Raw genomic sequence first — 25,465 nt, 5'->3', positions numbered from 1 at the left:
TTGCTCTCAGCACCAAATTTACAATCATTAAAAACCATTTCCCATGTTGTTACCTTATTGCAAAGTTCCATACCTTCTTGGTGATCCCTCATGGGCACCTTCTTCACTACACAACCAACAAACTCCCACTCTTTTGTAACGCTCATCGTGGCCCGTTAAGGGCAGGCCTGTTCCTATCTTTGGGGATTGGCACAGCTGCACCTCCTCAGGGGTGAGATTGCCTTCTGCACTATTCTCTTACATTCTATCCCTCCACAATTTCCCAGTTGCAAGAAAAGTGACCAGGCACTAATGCACTGCTGCAACTGCAGAGCCCTCATCAAGCATTTCAGCCTTGAAGACCACGGTTCAAATTGAGCATGTGATACCATATAAAAGAATTTGATACCATCACCCTCATCTGTAAGGCCTGTTTATTTCACATGTTGAGAGCAAAAAACAGCTTGCTGCAGTTGGCAACCATAGCTAAAAAAAAAAATAAAAAAGAGAGGATACAGCATTGCATTACAGTAGCATTAAAAACATCCAAGTACAAAATCTTCCTCTGGTGGGGCTGGCAGGGGAAGTGCAGGGGGGAGGCTGTTTGAAAAACAGCAGCTGTACAGCCAATATGTCTCAGTCTTGTCTGTAGCCTCTCCAAAACTTAAGCCAAAATGTATCCAAAGTTAACTATGAAACAAGTTCTTCCCCTTTTTAATGTAAGCTTTTCGGCTTAATTCTATTTTTCTAATGTATTTTGAGCCTCCTTATTTTAGATCATCACTAGCACACCTGCTAGGGGCACTGTATAGATGAGATTTTTAAGCAAAAAATCCAACTATCTATAACAAATCCAAAGACACTGACTCAATTCTAGACGTTTCTCATAATCCAGAAAATTTTAACTGCAGACAGTAAGAATCATAGAATCTTGCACTGGATACATGTTCCACAAAATTCATATAAGAAAAAAAGGAATCTCTTTTTTCTTACCCTGGAGAATGAGCTGAATTTTTCTAAGAGGTAAAGCCTTGCTCAACTTGTTATTGCAGCCAGTCCTGTTGACTTTGACAACATGAAGTTATGTTAGAACAAGAGTTCTGGAAAATCCCAGCAGGAAGAATCCCTTGCTCTTATATAAACTGAGTTCTCTGACTGAAAACTAAACAAGCCTTTTTCGTTGTTTTGTTTCTGTTTTATGAGACTTAGGATTTGTGGATGGCCATTTAGCTGGTAGTGATATCTGTCACAAACAGACTGGCTCATCAGGGATTTAACATAAGCCAGGTTCATTTTATACCAATATTCAGCTTTGGTACTTCTGATAAGCTTCCATGACAATAGAACAATCACAAGACTTGGAAATAAATAATGCTTTAGTCAATTGCAGCTTATTTTTAAAAGGATTCATGACAATTCAGTGAAAGTAATTTGTTTTTCTCTCTCTTTCAGTAATTATTCTGACATATTCCTTGCAGCTATGCTACAACATTTCACATGTTAAGGAGAATAGATGTGATTTCTTGGTCAGCTACTTTCTAGGGAGTTAATAATTTAACAAGCCCAGATCATACATTTTTCACAACTATTTGTAGCTAGAAAAGATCCGGATATCTGATTGCACAACAGATGAAGGGGAAGGTGGGAAAGAAACAACCAATGATATAACCCTTTATATCATTGTACACATATGTGACAGCTTATGGAAGGTTGTAATTAGATTAAGGACATTTTTAATAGTCCAGGCTTTGCATGAAAAACAGTATGGTGGGATATTTTTGCTACCTATACATTGATACTACCCAAGCAGCTCAGAATTTACACACCTTTTTTGATTTTATGTTTTTTTCAGCAGATGCAGGTATGAATACTAAACTCTGAGGAGCTCTAATTTTATTACTTGGGAAATAATTAAATACCAATATGATGTTAACCTCTACCAAGAGCCAGATACCCAGGAAATATCACCTTGTACTTGTTACTCTGTTCATAAATACTAAATTTGCTGGTTTTTCAGCATCCAAGGAATCTGCTCAGTTACTGTGTTCTCTATTTTCCATGCAATCAAATCAGATCATGAAAGATGTACCAGGCAGTAGAGAGCTGCTGTCTCTCACTACAAACTGTGTATTAGAATTTTCAGAGATTGAAAGGACTAAAAAAGAAAATGGTAAGTCAGCATATGAAAAACTGCATACTAATGATTTTTTGAATTCTTTATTTTAAAAGTTATATTTATGGACTAAATGAGATTGCAATATCATTACAATCTTTGAGCAGTTCTTTGAGCTTAATATTCCCTGTAATGCAACTTAATTTATTTTACAGATAATAGAATAGACACCAAAATTACTAAAATCTGCAGAAGCAGAAGCAGAATTCTTAGATGATGCTTCTGGTTTTGTTCCCGATTTTCTGTTTTAAGAGACAGAAAAATCACTTGAGTAATAGAAAAACCCAAAAATAAAAAGATGTATCAATTCAACTGCAAAAGGTTTGGGAGTCTTGCTTTACATTAATCTAAACCCTTGCAGTAGGGAGTTGATAATATCATGGTGGGCGAGGTTGATAATGGATCAATAAGGGAATGCAGCCCTTGGGACTGTGTAACTCTGGCAAACAGATATTTCTGTTCCATGCAGTGACAAAGGTAAAGGTTTGGTGAATACATTTCAGCCCTCCTGAGGAGCTCCAAACCGTTCTCTTTGACTGCCTGCTAGCTGTTATTCACTGTGATTTGTGATCTGAGCCAAGAAACTCCTCTCTTTTCTGCTGTCCAAACAGATGCCTGAAACATCCTCAGCAGGAATACTGAGAGCACCAAATAACAAACCCTGCACAGCAGATGTGAGTGTTAGAGCATGACTGCCTTGGTTCCAATTCAAATTCAGGTACTCACCCAGATATTCTCTAAAAATGGTGCATCATGTGAGCATTCATGCTTGGCAAACAAGATATTTCATGAGGGTTGAATGTAACAAATTTCAGGGGACTCACACCAGTGTTGTTAACTTTGTTTATTTTTATTTATGTCTCTTCAGGTGTTAGGAGAATCTTGTATGAGAAGTTGTAAATGTCCACAAAGTACAACAATATTTTCCTGGATATCTAATTTTTTTTTTCAGCTAAAATGGCAATCACATATCTACAGAAACACTCAGAGAAGTGCTTTCTGTGTATTTGACATTTATTTTTAATTTACACCTATCACAAGATACACATGCTTAATCACTCGCTGCATGATCTGTAAATTGAAGAATTACAACTTCCTGCCTTTGGGGCAAGAACTAGATAGATTTTTATAAGCATACACTGTAAAACCCATTCCCAGAATAGATACACTTGAGAGTGGGCTTCTGAATCCATTTTCTTCAGTTTTAGCTGAACTTTAATCCATGACAAGGATCTTTATATATAATGTGCTACAGCTCCTAACCAAAGCCAAGAAACACTGCCAGCAAAACTACCTAGATTCTGATTTTATGCTCCTTTTCTTGTCATTCTAATGATTATGTCCTGCATTTATTTTGGTGACAGTAGAAAAAAGAAGATAATAATCCACTTGCATTATCAGAATTACTTCTTGAAACTTGGGCATTTCTAGATGAAAATACCATGCAGACAAGTCAAGCTAGTACAAAATCAGAACTTAAAGCTGTTTATTTTCACAACTCACCTGATGTGGCAGTATCATTTTTTTTGTTTCAGCCTGAGCTCATTCTAAGTCTCTTTGAGCATCTATTCCCCTGTGACATGCAAGTCTAAATACTAACAACACATCCAGGCATTTACTGGGAATTACAATGCCAAGCCCTGGCACAAACATCCAGCTTCCCTGACCTTCAGTGACCTTCTCAGAGGACTCTGTACGTCCATTACCTATAAATGTGTATCATGCTCAGCTGCATGTGATCCCTAAGTCAATGGGATAGAAAATACTTTGACAGAGCAGTTTTACATCCACATCCTCTGCCCTGTCAGAAAGAGTAAATTTCCCTCTCAACAGATCAGTGAAGTCAAAATGCATCATTCATGTGCTGCTTTAACCTCCTGTAATACAGATTATAACGTACAGTTTATGATGTGTTAAAATATAAAAACTTTTTGTAACATTTTTTTTGTTATTTATTTACTTATGTGTTTTATGAGGTTTCTACTTTTCCATTTCAAGACAAACACAGCACTTGTTAGCAGAGAGCAGAGGAAAGCCAGCTCTCTCTAAATACACCCTTGAGAGGTCACAAAACACAGCAGAAATCCAGGGAACTTTTCTCTGGGACAGGATTTCTCCCTTCCACCCTCTGCAACAGATGTTTGTATGTCCCCAACTTCCAGACTGTGAACTGCAGTGTGAGCACTTTCTACACTCTGTCCTTCATCACCCAAACACCTTTGGACAGCTCACCTGTTGTGAATGAAGTTTTGAAAATATGTCAAGAACAGAACTGCAGTGACCTCCAGGCTCTCAGTTAGTCCCCAAGTAATTTATAATTTCCCATTAAAATTTATATTCTTTCTTGAAGTGACACCTTTATGTAGAACTGGGAAGAGTGGTGAGCAATATTAATGTTTTTCAGAAAATGCCTCATCTGAAGAGTTCATTTTACACAGTTACACCATTTCACATAATAATAATTCAACAGTACTGAAGCCAGGCAAATAAATTAATCTGTTTTGTTGTTATAAATGAATCGTGCAGCAGATTTTGATAAATAATCCCTTCAACTATATAGCATGGAATTACTGAACACTGATAATTTTCAAGTTACTAAATAACACACCTAAATGTATTTCATATGTTAATGCTGATTTTGACCCCACAAAAATCTTCTTTCACCTACCTAAATCTATCTATACAGAATAATTTACTGTTAAAGCAAACCAATTAAATGACAGCATAATACTTTCTCTGCAACTGACCAAAAATATCAGAAGAATTCAGAAACTAATTTAACATAACAAGCAGTTCACAGCTAATCAAATACAAATTTAAAAAAAATTAATTACCATTTAAAAAATAAAAAAAAATTTGCTGAATATTTGTGTCACTCTGTGGTAACTATCAAATTCAGTTGGAGAGCAGCAAAGGGATTCCTTTGATAATGAATAACTGCATTCATGAATGCCATTATTTCCACTGAAATCCTGCATTTCCAAAGAGCTCAAGCAGCTCGAGGTAAAAATGCTTCAGCAGAGGAAAGCTGGGGGAGGTGGAGCCACCCCAGACACTGTGGGGTGATTGGACAATACTGCACATCATTCATGAAAATATGATTCCTTAAAGCATCAAAGCAATGAAGAAGGAAAAAAATGAAACTAATGGAAATTGAGGTCATCCCAGTGCTGCTGAAAACCCTATCCTTATTCTTCTGAGGGCTTTGCAAAGGTAACCGACACCAGGGAAAGGTTTTCACAGACCTCAGAGGACAAAGAAGTGCCCAGCTCCCATTAAAAAGTTTTTGACTGAAATAAATCCACTAGAAACAAATATAGATCATTAATTTCTGGTGCAATGGGAAACAAATTGTTTTCCTCAAAGCATTTGAGATATTTAGATTTAGATAATCTCAAATTTAGATAACCTTGTCACTCAGCAGAAAAGAAGTCATTTTTTTGCATTGAACAAGTGAGTGATGGTAATGAGAAAGGTATTGAAATGACAGTACAGAGACATTCATTGAGATAAACCTACCCATAAGGAAGGCACCCACAACATCATGATGATGATTTTTCAGCTAGTTCATGACATACAAGTATTTGACATCCTTCATGAAGAAATTCCCTAGAGCAGCACTGAGCACTTAGCAGCGCTGAGTACTTTGTCTTAATCCAACAAAGCACAGAAAATACATGGAACAATGATTTTAAGAACATTCTTAAGGACAAGAAAGTGCTGTTTGATTTGCTAGACAGTGGACAATTGTGTCTGTGCCTATGCAGATTCCACTAAAGGTGAACTTCAAACATTAATATAATTTTAATCTAACTTTTCTGCCTGACAGCGAAGTGTCTGGAATACATAAAGGCAGATCCAAAATATCACAGACTTGTTTAAGAACTTTTCATTCAAGGTCAAAGTATTGGTTTGCCCTAGTCTTTCTAAATGGCAACAACAGGATCTAAATTGAGTGACCTTTATCTCCCTTCCCCCTCACAAATCTTGAGAATGGCTGCAGAATGGGTACGTGAAGAGTTGAATAATAAAAAAAAAAAAAAAACAAACATGGAAACATTTTAGCTCTCTACAATACAGAAAATTTATTAAACTGCAGTTTCATGCAAACATCATGTTTACAGGAATGTGTTTTTATTGTAAGTAGAAAGGCGTTTCCCAGTGTGGCCCAGCTTGGTAACTCCTTGAAGTTAGGGCTCTGTAAGTATGATGATCAAATTACATATATATATATATATATATATATATATATATATATATATATATATATACATATATATACACACACATACGCACACACACACATATATATACACATACACACATATATATATTCACATTCCTATTAATAAATATACTTATTTATATATATTATATATTATATTATTTATATTTATATATATCTGTGTATATATGTATACGCAGTCTAGGAGAAAGTTCACTAAGCTCTGGAATTCTTTGGAGGGGGGGAGGGCACAGAGGAACAAAAAGAGGCAAAAAAATATGGATTAAAATCTGAAATGTCTTTTTGTTTCACTGCTTTTTCACTTCAGAGGTGCAGTAAAATCTGTTTTCAGCTAACTGATAGTTCTAAGGTGATTTAATATCTTCAGACAAAAGTAGCCATATAAAAGAGAAGAGACAATAGATTCGTACTTTTTATTTCTCGGCATACACACAACTTTTTTGTCATTTATGTGGCCAGAAGAGGAAGAAATCTCAGTGTGGTTTATAGGTGGGGAAGACAGAAATAATTTCCTAAGTGCCATTTATAGAGGAAGGACACGTTAAACTGAAAGGATTGCGGCAGTTAAGGGAGGGAGAGAGCAGAAGTGTGTGAAGAGCAGCGAGTAACTCTTCACAGGAAAGTGCCACAGTGCATCTCCTATGGGCTCAGAGCTGGCTGAGCCCCTCAGGGTGATGGGGAGCAGCTGGAGCTGGATGTCCCACGTGTGGAGAGCCACTGGTGCCAGGAGGGCATGGAGGGGACAAGGCTGGAGGGGCAGGAGCTGGAGCAGAACCTGCTGTGCCCCTGCTGGGCAGTGCCTTGGCTGGGGACATCGCCCTCCCAGAGCTCTGCAGCCACAGTCAGGCCTGTTTGGGCTACTTAAAAACCAGGGCTAAACAAAACTATGAGAATAAAAAGTGGTTATATTTATTGAAGGGCCCTCAGGTGTATTTTGGGCAGACAAAGCACACTCAAGGTCTATACATAAAAGTGGACAATATGTCATGGGTTTTCATACTTTTATAAGTTTGGCCTATTTGCACATTCAGGGTTAATCTTCCAATTACAGCTTCAGGTAATGAAGTCATTTACTCCAAGTTTGCTCCCCCCAACTCACTTTTGTTTTTCATCTCTCAGGGTCTGAGACAGTGAGGTGTCCTTGATTCCCAGGAGAGGAATTGTGTCTGACCAAAATGGGAAAGCAGCAGCTCACACTGTGTATGGAGTTTAGAGTTATACAAGAATTATTATACAAGAGTTATTAAGAATTGCAGGATTACAAATAAATGAAAAACATAAAAGCTAAAATCCTAAGGCATCAAGAGCACACCCTGCCATTTGCTCAGCTCACAAACAGCTCCTGCTGCCCTGCCCAGCTTTAAGCATCCCTCACTGCATCCTGTTGCACTTCACTTTCAATCAACATGGACTGCCCAGAGCTCTCCTGATGAGGTCAAGGTCAACCTTTTTGTCACCTTAATGGTGCAGGATGTTTTGGGGGAGAATAAGGATTCACATACTCACTCTTGTGGCACTGAGTGGGTGTTTTATCATCCACCTGAGGCTGGACACAATTTTTATCAGCATGCCTTGAGTGGAAATCACAGGCAGTGGAGCCACAAGGGCAGCAGAAATAACAACAAGGCAGTGGTGGGATCACTGGTGACCTGACAGGGCTGCTCACTCTCACCAGTGAAAATCACAGCTGAATTTGCGCTATAAAACCACAGAGCAAACGAGCACACAGTTACTCCTGGCCAAAATTTTTACTTCCTCAGTATCTCAATTTTCCCTTAGAAGACTACTGGTTGATCTTAATCAAATTTGAAGAGTTATTTCAGAGAATTTAACACAAGTTTCATAGATATCAGTGACCAGGTAGAGGATAGGTGCCACAGAAGAAAAGGATCAGATCAGGCCTGGTAGGACTGGCTCCTAGAGAATCCAACTAAAAGTCTTGCATGCCAAGAAAAACATTTGACTTCAAAAGTTTCATGGCCCAAAGTACCAAATCTTCCACAATCAATATTTTTCTGTTGTACCATGAAGCAGCAATTAAACAAATAATGATTATCAGCAGCAACTCCACAGTAATAATTTACAGTTGGTCAGAAGCCATTAACTTGTGTCTCTATGGACTGAATTATTCTACAGGATAAAAATGCCCCACATTTTATCCTTCATATGGATAATTACAAGCAAGCAGCTCACAGTGCTCAACACTAGTAAGGAATGGTTGGGACCAATTATCTGTAAAATTGTAAAATTGAAAGAGAGTTTAGGAGAGTTTAAATTTCTCTTAATCCTGCCAGAAGCAGCTTCAGAAAACTTGTCCTACTACTTTAGCCTGATTACACACATCAATTAGAAAATATAGAACTGATTACTTGATCAAGTCAAGAAATTTCCCAGATCCTCCACACTGCTTTTACGAGAGAAAGTACTCCAGGAGTAGGATCAATGGGCAGGACCAAGTTCTTTTTCTAGAGGAACAGCCTTGACTTTTCTTGTGTCCCAAGAGCAGAAGAGAAACCTGGGCTCAGATGTTTACCACTGGACTTATAACAAAGAAAGGAACGAGCTTCTCCCTGCATTCTGCCCACACTCCGCCCTGAGGCGCACCTCAGTTCACAGTGAAATCTGTCCTGACTGTTCCTTCCCACTGACATGACAAAGATCCTTGGCTCAAAGTGATCCTTCAAACCTTGTATGTGCAGAGAGACTGGCACTAGAGGATGGTCTCCTGCTGCAGGAAATTGCCTAATGGGCTGCATCAGCCTTTAGCATTATATCTCATAGGGTGATCTCTACATAAAGCTGCTTGAGCAGATGCCTCTGTCTGCTGCAAAGACATTTTGAACTCTGGTGAATAAAAAATGGGTGAGAATGCAATAAAATATTTCAAGCAGATGGAGAAAAATGATCTGACCACATATGAATTGGACACTTGCTTTCACTACATTTCCCTTTCTGCCATCCTGGCCTTCTTATTCATTTGTTCATCTCCTATGCCCTGACCTTTTGTCTATAAGTTTTTTTTTAATTTGGAAATATCATTAAGTATAAATGTGTAGTATTTCACTGCATGAAAATACAGCATAACCTTGTAGGCCTGCAAGAACTTCCCTGAAATAAATTTCATAATAAAGCCAGCATGGAAGTCCAGGTAAGAGAAAAAGTGCCTAGAACTGATGTACAATATGAAGATTTTCCAGTATTCCCTCACCCTAAATCTGGTTCAAGATTCAGAAGGCTAAAATGATCTTTTTTATGATGTAAATTGCATCCTACATAACAGGAAACCAAGTGAGATTTAGTTCAGTTAATTTATAACAAAATTACTATTTTGATAGGGCAGATAACATATTTCTCTGTTCCTTATGATTTAGAAGAATTTAAATAGTGGAATTATTCATATACATGCATAATGTAGATGTTCAATAGATTTATCTTTTACCTAATTATTATGCTTCAGATTGTTCCCCATCCCTAAAGATTATTCTTGATTTTATAGGCCCAGGCATACATACTGGGCTCTTTATGTGGGAATAAATTTAAAATTCACAGCAACTTTCTCAACAACTGTTTTGCAGATTATATTTTCTGTCATATCAGAAACATTAATTGACTTTTCAATGAATAGAATCATAATATTACAATACTGGCCTATGTTTCATCTGAGGTCAACTGTAACATGTTTACTGGAAGCAGAATTAGAAAATACATTTTAAATTTAAAAAAAAAGTAAAAAGCTCAGTGGAATCAGTCTGTTCAGCTACAAATATCTGAGCTGGTGAAGAGGTTTTGCAGATTGGGGCCAACTTCCGTAAAAACCTTTAAAGGAAATAGATATTTCTTGTAAAATGGAATTATTTTTAGGATTTTATTATTGTGGATTCACAGGCTTTGGTTTCTATTTCCAGTTATAATTAATTCAAACCCTTTCCCTTGTTTCAAGCACTGTTCCTTTCTTGGATGGAAGTTTTCTCCTATAATTTTCATTCCCCTCTGTAGGAGAAAGATTGAGCTCCAGCACAGAAGGTTCATCAGCAGTCCACTAACCCCTCTCTTCTGTAAACCCTAAAATATCAAACTCCATGAATTGATTTCCTTTCATTATCTGCTTCAGGCGTAACTGTTAATGAAGTTGCCAGGTCTGTTGAGATCCTAAAGATTTATTTGTTGTACTGAATATAATGTCAAGACAGAGAGTTATTGGTTGCTTTCTCTGACAGTTTTATTCATGAAGCAGAATCCTGGAACTCACAGAAGCTTGGCCCACTCAATATATCATTCCTGAAACTCAGTTAAATGCTTAATGCAAACTTAGTTTAAAGGGGAACAATTGCCTTTAACATGCAAATACTTTATAAATAAATTGCCTTAAGGCATCTAAGTGAATTACTCTGCTATGTAATCACTCTTGGTGTAGTTGTGGACTGAATTCCTTCTATTAACCCTTAATCAATCCTAACCACAGCAGCCAGTATTAGAAATGAGCCTTTAAATATTCTATCCTGTTCAATTTGTCTCCCTATCCACTCTCATACTCACATTTGAGATTTGCTACATCAAGACAACTTTAAAATCCCAACCCAACCCAAAAATCTTGAACCTTAAGGTTGAAACATACAAAAAATCAGTATGACTACCTTTTACCTGTATGACATGTCATAGCTTAGAAAAAAATTCCTTCACTCTGAAATAAGCAGGAGAAAAATTATTGAGGTAGATGAGAAATCTTCTAGAAACTGAAAGCTCACCATAATGTTTTCAAATCAAAGGCCACACAATTTAAAATTTGGAGGGAAAACAAATGATAGTCATTAAATAAATGCAAAAGTGCCTTTCTAAGTGATGCTTTTCCTTTCTTGGAAGATCCTGTAGAGAAAACAACTTGTTCACTACTACAGAATCTGATTTATGCACATTGTTGGAGTAGTAATTAGGTAAAGAAAAGCAAATTTTATTTCCTGAATATTTTAATGAAAAGCATTTATTTCTTCAAAATCTGAATTTATCAATCAAAACTATAACATTCTGAACACCAGAAACATTTGAGATTTATTGGACCTGAGCTTCTAGCCTGAATTGAAGCAAGGATGTTTACATCTTCCAGCAGAACTCGGCTTTTCTGTGGTGATTCCATGCTGCTACAAGCCCAGTGCAGTTGGTACCACCTGCCCAGAACAGACTTTGGGTCTTTGGTCTCACAGGTAGCACTGGTGACACATACTAAATACCAGACAAGCTCTCACATCAATTTGATTTTTTATTTTCCTCCTCAGTCCCCCAAGATGGTCAAATGCTTCTGTTTGAAATTATTTGCCTGTGAACCTTAAAATACAAAAATTAGAGCAGAACTTACAAAACACGTGAGTTTAATAGTATACACTCTTGCCAGAATATAAAGGTGTGAAAGTCAACATTTATGGTCTCAGGAGTGGAAGATTCATGGCAGTGCTGAGAGGCAGGAAGGCTTTTACAGCTTTGGGATTGTGGCATTACTCAGGGAAGGAGAACTAAATTCCCATAAAATCCTTCACACCTTTCCACATTGCTGTGTGTTCTGTATATACTTTCTCTTGTAGCAAATAACAACTTAGAGTGTTTCTAAAAGACCTACAGTTTTTTGCCTTTCTCTTATAAAACAAAAACCTCTAACAAGTCAAACACAGAAGGAAAAATATGAAAAGGACTATATTTAGGACATAGAGCAAGAATAGATTTAATGAAAACATTGTGCTGCTCTGTCAGTGTTCTATGTGTAATTGCTACTTCCCCAATGATTTCTTTGCTTAAAAAAGGGAGGTCTGGATCCCTTTTATCATTATAAAATATTCCTTCCACACACCTAGCCCTACCTGGCCTTACACAGGAGCTGCTTCAGTAAGAATGTGGTGCTATTCCAGTTTCCAATAAGTGCATTTGCTCACTGCTCCCCAATTATTCTTTTGTTGTCATTTTCATTGATACTTGGGACATTTCAATCCCAATTCTAAATTATCAAATTGCATTCATGCTTTTCCAGTTTTGTTAAAAAAAAAAAAAATCCCTGTTCAAAATCTTTTGCTTCCTATGCATCATTCACAAAATAAAGTGTCTCAAAACAAAAAGCCATTTTAAGACCATATTCTCCCCCTACCTTCCCAAGAAAGAATTTTCCCAAGAAAAGCAAAAGACAACAAATGAAGACAACTCACTTCCAGCCAACTTGATTGGTTTTGGTTTTCCTTGCCCTATTCCTTTGTTCAGTTACAGAATGGAATATTGCAACTAACCCTGGCCAAAGTACTGTGCAAAAACATCACCTGATCCTAAATATTTTCCCAAGGATATCACCTACAAACACATAACATACATCCTTTTCTATGAAAGTTCTTCTCTCAGTAGTCTCTAATATCTGGATTTGTCATTTGACAGGAAAAGCTGAAGATAGGACAAAAATTATTATTTTTTAATCAGATGATGGTACAAATTCTCTCAGCCAAACAGTGCAGTGACAGAGTTATTATAAACATGCAGAACTTGCATCAGTAACATAACATCAAGGACTCACAGAATACCTCACACATATCTCCTGTGAGAGTGACTACTTATATTAGAAAATATAAAATGAACAGGAAGTAAATAAAATACAGCAGAGTTCACAAACCAGGGAAAAACCCTGAATTTTCTGTTCAAGGTCGTGGACCCAGCCTGAGCTGCTGTTAAATTAAAGCTACCCTTTTGAGATGCTTAAATTATCCGCGCCATGTGGATTGGGACCATTGACAGCTGATGAGAAAATTACTTCTGTAGCACCTCAGGGGAATTCCCACACCTATTAGACCTCAGTGGAAATGAGATAAGTTTGCTTTAAGCTCCTTCTGGGCTGTATGCCAGAGTTTGGCAGAATCCATAAAGGAAGCAGAGCTCCCAGGCCAGCAGTCACTTAGGCTTGGATTTGGTGTTTGACAAGGAATGCCTAAATGAGGCACAGGAGGAAAAATAAGTGCCTTGCTTTGATTAGATGAATCAGAAAGTACACTGTCTTTCAAAAAAGTAATTTTAGGAGACAAACTTCTCCTTATTTCCAAAGAATTGGTGAGTAAAATGATGGGATGGGGTGTGCAAGAAAAGCTGAGTCAGTAAGGAGCCCAAGGTTCTCAATTTAGCAGTCACAGGTTATGAAATATTCTGTAGGACTATTATGAATCCTGATGTGTAATTTCTCAAGTGCACATGACAGATGCATCATAAATAATAAACCAATGCATAAATGTAGCTTATATCTTGGGGGATAATGCCACATTCTTTTCGCTCATAGGTCATTAGCTGTCATTTTAATTCCTAGGATTAGGGTCTTCAACATTCCTCAATGCTGGCAGTCCACTTCTACATACATAATGGTGCACTCCTGTAATTTGCTGGGTTTTCCAGGCAACAGAGTGTAACAGAGCAGAGTAGCTGTCCTTAATTGTCATACAAGAGCAGAGAAATTGTAACTTTACTCTGACATTATGTGAGCGTGGTGGTCCTTCACCCCACTCCATCCATGGGCCTGGCTGCAATCTCAGAAGCTCCTGATAAACCTTGACTAAAGCACCTGAGAGGTGAAGTGTCCCTGGGCCACACCAGTCAAGCCATGAGGCACTCCTGGATCTTACCAGGAGCTCTCATGTCACCCTGTTTATTTAAATTTTTCTAAGCCTTCTGATGTTTACGTTCTTGTAACAAACTTGCACACTTTCTGTAAATAACTCATTGTTTTGCATTCTTTTATGGAGGAGGAGAAATTTGATGGACTGTTGGTTTGCCCGCTGTCATTGGAGAGGTGGCACTGTCACCCTCCAATCCGCTGTCACTTTTGGAAATCTATAAATGCTGAAGTCAGAAATTAAAGGCCCTCTTTTCTATCTTGGAGAGTTCTTTGGTCACGTTGTTTTATTTCATGCCCTATAGCAACACTCTTGAGTGGTGCAGATGGGAACAGCCAGGAGCAGCAGCTGCCCAAACAAGCCCAGCCTTGAGAATTATCCTCTGCAGCCCTGGTGAAGCATTTCCCTGCGTCACAGCCTGAGAGGAGCAGTGCCACTGTTACAGCCCAGCTACTGCACAGGTTATGGCCAGGATGGAAACTTGCTGGTGACCAAAGTCAAGCATCCTGTGACTCCATAAACAGTGGTCCTCAGTGAGGCCCTTTGAGCTCCCCTGGGCCTCAGTGGCTCCTCCAGCACCTCCCTCTGAGTGAAAGACCTCCCAGAGATCGTGATCCCCCAAGCTCCACAATACTCAAAGGACCAACTGTTACTATGGCATTTTCTGAAAAATTCCTTTCACTAGGATTTTTCTCCTAAGAAGCTGAGAAGCCTCAGGAAAGAAATGTAAACAATAATTATCTGATTGCTTGGAGTGTGGTCTGGAGGTTGCTTACCAACAGCTGCATCTTTGATTGGTTCCATGTGAATTGTTTTTAATTAATAACCAATCCTAGTCCAGCTGTGTCATACTCTCTGGTCAGTCATGGGTTTTTATTATCATTCCTTTCTAGCTTTCTGATGTACCATTTCTCTTTCTTTAGTATAGTTTTAGTATATGATTTCTTTTAATATAATATAATGTCGTAAAATAATAAATCAGCCTTCTGAGAACTTGTAGTCGAATTCTCATCTCTCACGTTGTCCTAGAGACCCAACACCACCACAACAACCAACAGTGGTAATGAGGCCAAGGCAGATACCACCAAAAGCACCCCCTGACCCCACCAACTTCATGTTCCTACAAGAGTAATACACCTCCTGAAGCTGTTCTGTCTCTACCTTCTTTGCAGCAGAGATTCCTTTTAATAACCCCTGAAGAGAATCTGGATTTTCTTGTCTCTTTCAGCTGTCACAGAGCACATTGCTACGAGAAAATCCTGCAGCCAAATCCCTACTTGTTTTAAACCTCTTCAAATTGGACTCAACAGAGATGCGTGGGTATTCCAAGCACTCAAACTGTCTTTTCTCTGAGTATTCTGTCTACAGGGTAGAGCTGGTCTAGTTTAAAATTCCCCAAGTCCGATCATGTTGTCATGCTTGCTAACTTTTTTGTCCTGACAAGGATGGCTTGCCTTCAGGAAAAGGAATTCACAAGGTATTCCTAAAGTTCCTTGAATGATCCTGGTCTTTCTTCATCTTCTTTCCACACCCTCCTGGCTAAGGAGGCTTTCCATGGTGCCTTCCTCACTTGTGTTCATAGTCTTTAACTCTCCTTGCACAGAGATCAGTGGGCTCTGAACTCTGTCATTAGCTCTACTAGGGTCCTGAAAACTGGATGATAAAAAGTAAAAATTCCTTTTTGAATCTCCGTTGCTCATTCCCCACAGGATGTGGAGTATGTACTCCACAGGACTGTTGTGATCATAAAATGACACTAATATTGTTTTGCTTGTGCCTTATATTGTCCTGGAGAAACACAAGGCAACAGATCTCCAATTAAATGTGAGTGATGTCAGTCACATCGTTCTGCCAAGACACCTCAAGCTACCCAGCTAAATCTTACTACTTATTAGAGCAATTATAACAATCATTATCTTCTTCATCAATATATTTATATTCCTATTTTAGTTTGTTTTCCTCAAGGCAGAGTTAGAGATCTTCCTTCAGAGTCTTCTGGGTTTACTAAGGCTCTGCAGAAACATTTTCGTTTCAGGTAAGGGCGTTAAAGGTTTACATGTGGCTTTTCTTTTTGCCTTTAATTTATCTTTTATTAAAAAACCACAAGAAGAAAGCAGTGGAAGAACACTACAAAAATGCTACAAATGCTTGCCTCATGGGGTCTCAGCTGTCATCTAACTATGGATTTTCAAATGACAAACAACAACTTGCAAGTGAAAATAGCATGTCATTTCTCCTCTCACCTACCTCTGGGTAAGTGGAATTGCCATTAAAAAATAAAAAAGTCAAGGTTATTTTTTTTCACTTGACAGCAGGAACTAAAAGCACATTGATGCTGCTGTCACGAGGGGCATCTTGGACTGCTCCATAGTGGTGTTTCTGCCTGATTGAAGGGGAAGCTTGCAGAGCTACAGACAGGGAAAGTCAAGCTCAGAGAGCAAACATCAACAGATATTTCACATTTGATCTTAAACTTGGGTAAAGGATAAAGGAAATTAAATCTATTCCCAGGTGTTGCAGATGACATTCATCAAATGATCACTAAAGTTACACGTTTTCCCCATCACTAACTATAAACATGCAGGGGCCACAACTTCTCATGGAACAGATTTCCTTATGTAAAACACACTGATAATTGCATAACTGATAATCCCAGAGATCAAAAATGTCCCTACATCCTCCTGGTTGAAGGGAGTTAATTTCCACCTGTGAGACATCTGTCATCAGATGCCAGGGCTGCAGACAGTGTGAAAGAGAAGAGAGCTTCTAAAAGGCTCAGTTGTGTCATAATGGTCCTTGGCTGTGTACATATATTCATCAGTCATCCTCTGAGCTGTGTCTTCTCACTGCCTCCCTCAATGTTCACCTCCAAGTGCTTAAGTACAAGGCAGGATCAAGATGTAAATGAGCCAAACTTCATTTCAACTTGAATCTCCTGCAGCTCGACCAAAAGAGAGAAAAGACTTTAATATTACAGTATTACTGGTTGCCCTTCTGCCCATGATCAGTCAGACCTCCCACAAATGAAGAACCCCTGTCTCCTTGCCTTCCAGGCCAAGGTGGAATCCATTAGGGTGCTCTAAATTGTGTCAGCTGCCATCTCCTTTGCCATTGCTTGTACTAGAAACTCCAGGGGAAAGGATATAAAGAACCATGTCTCCTGCTTCTGGTCTCCTTGAATTTCTCCACGCTAAGAGAATACTTAGTTGAAACCAGCAAAAGGGAAAAAATCTTCCCACAAGACCTGCAAGAGTAGCAGGCATAAAAAACTCTGCTATAGTGGCAAGCATTACTTTAGTTTCTTCTGTATACAACTGATTAAACAGAAAAAAATGAATCTCTGCAGAGAGCCTGCAGAATACATTTTAAAATGTCATGTGAATATCAATTTGCTTTGTTCATATTCCTTTTTGTTTGCATTTCCCAAATACTCCAGTGAAAAAGCTTTCCTAGCACAAGTCTTTGCAAAGATTTAATATGGTCTGCTCAAATTGGAAATGAGGAATTGTACACTCAAATATGGGGTTCACTTTGCTTTTGGTTATAAGTCATTTGAAGTGAGGGCAGGAAAGCTGCCACATGCATTCTTCAAATGAAAATTCTTAATTGAGCTTTTTTGAATGGCAGAAAAATACTGACTTTTAAAGCTAAATTGGAATGCATACAAATAATTGAGTAATGCATAAAGCAGAGAAGAGTGGATTGAAGAGAATTAGACAAATAGATACACTTCAGAATGAAAAGTACAATTTTTTGAGTGAGATGGCTAAAACCCTGCTTCCTTTGTTTTGCATGATGTTTACCAAAAACTGAACTGCCTATGCTGGCTGCCCTTACCTAGTGAAACCTTTCTTGGAGAGGAGCATAAGTATATCCTCAGAGCTGTGGCTGTGAGAACCTCAGGTTTCTTTTCCTTATTTAGGGTGCTAAATAGGATAAAGGACTTACAGTTGTGGCAGTGGTCATTTCCTGACCCTCAGCTTGATGTCATTCCAGGCAAGAGCAAGAAATAAATCACAGGCAGGCACACCATGCTTTAACTCTTCCCAGAGTCCCCAATTAATTAACCTAAAGTGAAAGAGTCCACAGAGCCTCTTGTCAGTCTAACTTGCATGAGAAATTCTTCCCTAGCCTCCAAAAGTTGCAAACAAAGAAAAATACCAATAGGATTTTGTAAGAACAAGCTCAAGGGAGAGTGTTCTTGCATTACCATAAAAAAATCATTCCTCTTTGCCATAAGAGATTTGCCTACAGGGGAGTGCAAGGGTTTATCAAGACCCATCACCCACTGTCTTGGTTTGGAAAGACAGGAGTCTGCTAAGGAAGGCAGGAGCCTCCCCTGAAATGGAGAATGTAAACCCTCCCCACCCCTCCACATTGCTATAAATTTTAAATTAAGGGGCTCTCAGGCAAAAATATGGGAGCTGGAAATAACAGTTCTTTAATAGGGAAAAGGAAAAAAAAAAACCAAAAGGATAAAATAAACAATGCAGTACACTAGAACAACACTGACAGAGTCAGAACCCAGCCTGACACCCTGTGGGTCAGGGTGTTGGCAGCAGTCCCATTGGAATTGTGGCTCAGCCCTCCTGCAGTGTCAGGATCCTGTGTGAAGTGGAGAATCCCATGGAGAAAGCCGTGCTGGTGTCTCAAAAACCTCTGGATTATATCCAGGTAGCAATGCTTGGCTCCTCCCTCTGGGCTCACATCTCCCAGTGGGATGCTGTAGTTCTTATCAGCCATGCAGTGACATTCAATAGCTGTTATCAGCAATGTCCCCTCCCAAGGGAGGAGTGATTGTGGTCACTCAAAGAGAGAGATAAGGCAAACTGACCACTTGACAAAGGTAATCTGCCGGACAGATGGTAATGGAAAACATCTTGCATTGCAATCTTCAACACCCACAAAGCAAAATCTGACTCCTTTGTGTTTAAATCCCCCAAGAAGGAAGGTGACTATCACTGAGAGCATCTCCAGCCCAAAGGACAGTGAGGGAAGAGCAAAAGTGGCTGCTGAAGCAGTGCCTGGGTGGGACCTGCCTTGCTCAGCTGTCCAGGGACTTGGAAGGAGAATCAGAGGCTCTGAGAGAGATCTGATCATAGGCACCCTTGAGTGAAAGTCTGTGCTGGAACTGAGCACCGCTGCAAGCCAGGTTGCTCTGGAGAACCTGCAGGAAATTCTGTGTGTGTGCAAGTTATCATGGACATGGAGACAAAGCTTCCTGCCTGAGTCACTGCTGGGACATGCAAACTGTTCTCTCCATCCATCCACAGCCTGCCATCCATCCATGCACAACTCAGGCAGCCATGGATGGTGACTCACATCTCACTTTTCTTGCCCTTGAGGACCAGCATTTTTGGATGCTTCATGTTGCTCTGTGTGCTCCTGAGCCTAAAGGGACAAATTTGGGGATATTTTAATCAGGAAACACATCTGCTGCAGTCTGTTAGAGCCAAACATTTACAACTGAGAGATTGTTTTGACTTCAGAAGAGTGATTGAGAGACAGAAAAATGAATTGTGACTTTAAATTTAGCCTGGAGGAAAAAAACCAAGCAAGGGAAAATGTTGATTTTTGGGGGGAAATCTCATTTCACTGGAGACTTAAGGCTTAATGGGGTCTGGAACCTTGGCTTTCCCCACAGAAAGGAATATGTCCAATGGAACAGAGTTGTGCTCAGTGTACATGGGGCCTTTGTGAGTGGAAACTTCAGAGCCTGCATTGATTTCCTTCAAGAGACTGCAGTATTCCCTCATGCTAAAGTTAATTCTGCTTGATACTGTTTATCTGGCTAAGACACATTGACATGGAACATTTCTCAATATAAGGAGATTTAGAGTGCTATTTGTGACCACTTTCAGAGAGGATTCCTGCATCACTTGGCTGAGAAAAGGCAGGCAGAGGAGGCAGCCCTGTGAGATTTGCCTGCCATTAATAACACTCTGCATTTCCAGGTGTTGTCACCAAATGTCACTCTGACATATTCCCTCAAGAAACCTCCCTGTCTGACTGACACCAGCACAGATGAGATGTGTAATGTGCAACAATGTGCTCAGGAGGCTTTTCCCACTCAGCTTCCCAGTGCTGCATCTGCTTCCACAAAGACAGGTCTGCTCACAGAGCTGGCACAAAAATGGCTTGCATCTTTCATGTTTTTAACAGAAGTTTTTCCTTTCTTGCTGTAGTAGGCTCAACTATCCCCACCCACCACTGCTGCTATTTCAAGGAGCTGTTTTATGACTAACTCCTCTTCAAGGGGGTGCTGAAGTAGAGATCAGATGGTGAGACTGAAAGACAAGGACCACAAGCCTTGGCAAGCAGAGAATGAACCCCTAAACATTTCTGTGCTTAAATTCAACATAGAGTACAGTGATGAAAGGCAAAAATGCTGCTTCTTGTTCCTTTTCCCCCACTCCACTTATGTTTCCTTCTGTTCTATAAAATTACACTCGAAAATCTTCTGGAGAGAAGAAGGTCATAATTATGAATCCTGTTAACAGAACCTGAATATCCATTCACACAAATGCTACCCTTCATTACATGCATGTGCTTCTTACATTTGTTTTTGGTTTTTGGTAAGTGGTACCAAATAGAGTGAATTTCTTCTATCCTACATTTTAATGCTATTTGTAAGCACTCAGCTATCCTGTAAGAATAGGAAAACAATACATTTATTACAAACCAATACTTTAAAGGTAAAATATAGAGTTTGTATTTGAACACTGTGTCAAAAAAAAGAAGAAAAAAAAGAAAAAATCTATATTTTTTTTTTCAATGTTATTTTAATAAGTAAAAGAAGTTTGGGCTCTTCAGTCCCTCAGAATAGAGATTTATCAGGTGGCTGTCAGCCCTGTTTTTGTAATCAACAGCTGAAGGACCAGTGGAACTGTCACGAAGCTTAATTGACTTCCTGGGCTGAGACATTCATCTGTTGGGAAGTTAAAGACGAATGCCTGGAGCAAGGCCTGAATTTCTTTTCATGAGTCTAAAATGAAATGTCTCCTGCTATGACACCAGGCAGGACTCACTCCATAAACAAACCCCTAATATCATATCAGTATGTACATGCCACACCTCATCCCAACACAAGTCCTAGTGGAACTGTGGCTAATAATCAAAAATCCCATAAATGACGTTCACTCAGCAGTTTTAATTCATACCAGGTCCTCAGAACACTCTAAAATTTAAATGCTTTAATCACAAGTTGCACTGTAGCTCCCTAATTAGCAAGTGTTGGTGGAATGAGCTGCTCTGCAACAGGACCCATCCCACAATGGCTCATAATTTGAGTGGGAAGGTAACAGACACATTTAATAGCACAAATTAACTTGATGGTAATGAGGAAGCCTCTCTGTCAGCAATATCACAAATTAAATTATCTGCTACCTCACTAGTGGTGAGGAATAATTAAGAAAGCTGCACAATTGCTTACAAATAAACCAGCAGCAGATCAGCTGAAAGATGCCTGTCCTGGAATCTCTTTGGCATAGCAACGTTCATTCCCTTAACTCTGATACCATTTGTTTGTAGGTAAACCAGATCTTCAGCATTATCTTAATTAAGCTTTTAAAATTTAATTTCCTTTTTCAAAGGAGAGTATCTTGGGCACTACACAGTGAGTTTTCATTAACAATGCAGCAGCTTCAACAGAGCATTTCCAAGCTGAGCCAGAAACAACAACAAAAAGGGCTGATGGCCCTGGGGTGCTGAGGGACAGAGGAGCACCTTGCAACACACAGCTCTCAACAGCCACCCTAAAACACATTTTCATGCCCCAGAGGAACTCAGGCACTAAGCAAGTAAACTGCAAATTATGTTTTAATGTTGCATTTTTTTTAAAATTAAACTTCTGATTCGTAGGCAAGTATTAAATGCTGGAAATACTTATATCAAGAGTTCTTTTCAGATTGTTTTTTTGGTTTAGTGGGGGGTTTTGACATTTTAAGATTTAACTGAAATTAGACACTGTTGCCTTTTTTTTTTTTTTACTTTCAAAACAACTGATGAGACTAGCAGATTATTTTCCTGCAATAAATTAAAGCAGAAGAGGATTATCAACTCTTGTAGCTCATTCATAGAGATTCCAAGATCACTCCTGGCAGCTCAGTAATTATTCATATTAACTACAGATGCAATACCCTTATTTGGCTCTTGCTAGAACTGCATATTGAAAAAGAAGCAAGGCAATGAGCAATGTAAATAGGTAAAGTATGATGGACTTTTAAAATTTTTATAAAGTGCAATGAATCTTCGGTCTCAATCAAGACTGAAAAATGAAAAATATTAGTCCTCTCTCCTCACCCTGTGCATGTGATTTTGGATCTTTTACTTAAGTGTAGAAAGCATAATATCCAATGCATCATATCTAGGAGATAAACCAGCAGCAACTGAGCTTAAAATGTCACAGCTCACAAAATACAGCAATGATGCATTTTGAGCAATGGCAGATAAGGTTTGTGTGTATCATGTGTTGGTGCTTTAATTTCTGCACTTGAGACGTTAGGCAATCTTTTGCAGTTCACATATTGTAACTAAGCATACAAGTGAAAAGCAGCTTGGCCAGCAATCTTTTGGAAAGCAAATAACAAAAATGCTGCTGGTGATCTTCCAACCCTCTGTTAATCCAAGTGATGTTAAATAGAGATACAAAATAATGCGAGTCTGAGCAGTTTCAGTCAACAGGGTAAGCCTAACAATGATAGAAGTCTCAGAGAAGTAATACACTCTTTTCAATTTGGGTTTTCAGGATTTAGTGGAGAAATAATGTTTTAGCAGTCCTAGTCACCTGGAGCATAAAAATATATACATATAAATGTATCCAGTCAGGGCAAACTCGCTGGCATTACATTTTTTTACAAGGTGAAAAACTCAATAAATAGGGAAAGGCACTAACACATGGCTCTCAACACCACCTGAGATAACAAGGAAAGGTAATGACCATGGAAGACATAAGTAATTTCACCCAGTGGTGCTGGACAAACTGCCTGGCCATAATTTAGGGAAGATTACTGCTTGGTTAGATGCACTAAAGTTTAAATAACACCTACAAATAATCCATACTTTCCCTTTCCCTGTTTAGTATGGAGATTCCTGCAATAGTCCTGATTTTATGGAACTATATTTCTTTCTATGTGAACAGCAAGAGATATCATCTTAAATATTGGAGTACTTTTGAGAAAGTTCTTTCCTGTTCACAAATAATTCACAGATTACTTCTGCTGAAAAGAAAAGCTATTCTGCAATAACTACTTTGCAAAGTAATGAAACTAGGCAGACACTGGAAGAATATGACAAAATATATTTGGTTGAATCATGTCTGGAAAATTTCAAAGATCTTGAATAAAAATGAGATCACTCAAATAGCAACATTTAAATGAAAGACAAACCATATTCAAATATTCAATATTAAAACTGAATTATAATTTTCCAATCAGGGAATATATTAAAATATTACATTCTGTAGAAAAATTTCCTAAAGCTTGAAAAACATATACAGAAAGCAAGATGGAAGGGAAAAAGCTCATTTATCTAAATTACTTGAGGTTTCTAAAGTATCTGAAATATCACAGGTACAAACAAAAGAGCTTCCAGACAATTATCCAGACAATTATCCAGACAATTCTGAAAGTCCTTTTAAATTCAGTAAACAAGAAGTTGTTATGTTTTGGCATATATAATTGAGTTTATAGTCAAACACGCAAAAAACCACCCAACGATGAACCTAGGTCAGTAAGCTTATAAGGCCATTGGTCTGCCAACAGATAATTTATTTACTTTACAACATTGCTGGCTGCAAGTAATTTTTCTGTGTTTGTATTTGTTAAAGATAAAAAAAAATTCCAAAATACCTATCCATGCTCTTAATCAAATAACACTTCCATATTCTGCAATCCCACTTTGATGGGGGAAAATGCCACATCAAATTCACTGTTCTGTGCAACCACAGGTCTGTAGTTGATCCTGATTTCTTCCAGCTTTGGTTTGAAACATGTTCCCAGGTGAAACAAGGACAACTAAATCCAAAGTACCAAAGCTGTTCTTTTTCTACTCACAATGAAGCTTTGATTAACTGCTTGCTGATGCTGCAAGCAAAGACAGGCTACAGGATGCAAAGTAATTTCTTCCATAGCTGCCCACCTTCTCCTCTCCTGATCTACACACATGGAGTTTACAGCCATTATTGTTTATTTCCCTAAGAAAGGATCTGATATGGCAAAATGTCCATGATCTTGGTGACCCACTGTTACTCAAACACAGGCTGATAAAATGACTTCGTGTCAGTAGCACTTCTTTCTAACAAACAGTTATAACTCGCAGAAACCTTTAACATCTACACAGTTCCAAGGAAATTGAGACTGTAACTTTCTTTTTACATTTCTTAGGCAAATCATCACACTATAACCCCCTGCTGTTACACTGAAGAACAGCTAAATACAGGCCAAGAACAAAGCAATTGTGTTCCCAAGGCTGTGCACAGTGTGCACTGATTGCTGCAGCCTGTCACCTCCTGGTGATAGGAGAAACACAGCAAAGAAAACCACACAAATACAGCTCTAATGCACGGGTTTTGTCTAAAAGGTGGTGATATTCTACTTAAACTGCAATAGGCCTAACAATGAGAAGATTTAAACAGCTGGTAATGTCCACACACGTTGCTGGTCACTGAATAAGCATCAACATCTCAGGAAACTACACACTCATAATGGTTGACTGGCAAGTCAGATTTTATAACTTAAATAGTACATGTCAAACAGCCTAATTTTAAGAGTCTTCTTAAAAATTTAAAAAGACTTTTCATTCCAAACCATTTTTTAAAATATAAACTAGTACTTAATAACAAACTCTTGTAGTCGCACATGTTACCACAAGAAAAACTTCAATATTTTAGTGTTGTCAGATTTTCAATATATAAAATTGAAAGTAAATTTAGCCTTAAACTCTAAGTGACAGCTGACTGCATCCCCTAAGAAACACTCTACACCTTCTGAATTGTGTTGACATCATTCAGATGACACTGAACTCAAGATTCACCCCAAATTCTTTTCCAAGTAACAAAGAAAGCTCTTCTCCCCATTAGCCCCCAGTGACCAACCAAAGAATTTCTCACCAATGAGCAATATGAATTCCGGATGAGTGTATTTAGGTGCATGGTGAGATCTAACCTGATCATTAACCTGATTATGCCACCCTGTCTTGTTTTCAAGCTTCCCACTAATGTGTTGCTAATAGATACAGGTGCCAGAATTATTGCCTGCAAAAGCTTTTCCTTGTGTTTGAAATAATTTGTGGTGCTGCCATTTATCCCTCATGTTTCTAGGGTGCCTTTTATGCTAACATGTGGCAGCCACTGCAAACAATTTGTAGCTCCATGGAAGGCAGTGCCAGTGCCTCTGGTTGCCTGCCTGCTCCCGTCTGTGGAGCTGGCTCATTCCAGAGCCCTGTGGT

Source organism: Ammospiza caudacuta, chromosome 14 (assembly GCF_027887145.1).
Source record: "Ammospiza caudacuta isolate bAmmCau1 chromosome 14, bAmmCau1.pri, whole genome shotgun sequence".
Classification (NCBI taxonomy): Eukaryota; Metazoa; Chordata; class Aves; order Passeriformes; family Passerellidae; genus Ammospiza; species Ammospiza caudacuta.
Note: the sequence above shows the minus strand (reverse complement) of the source record.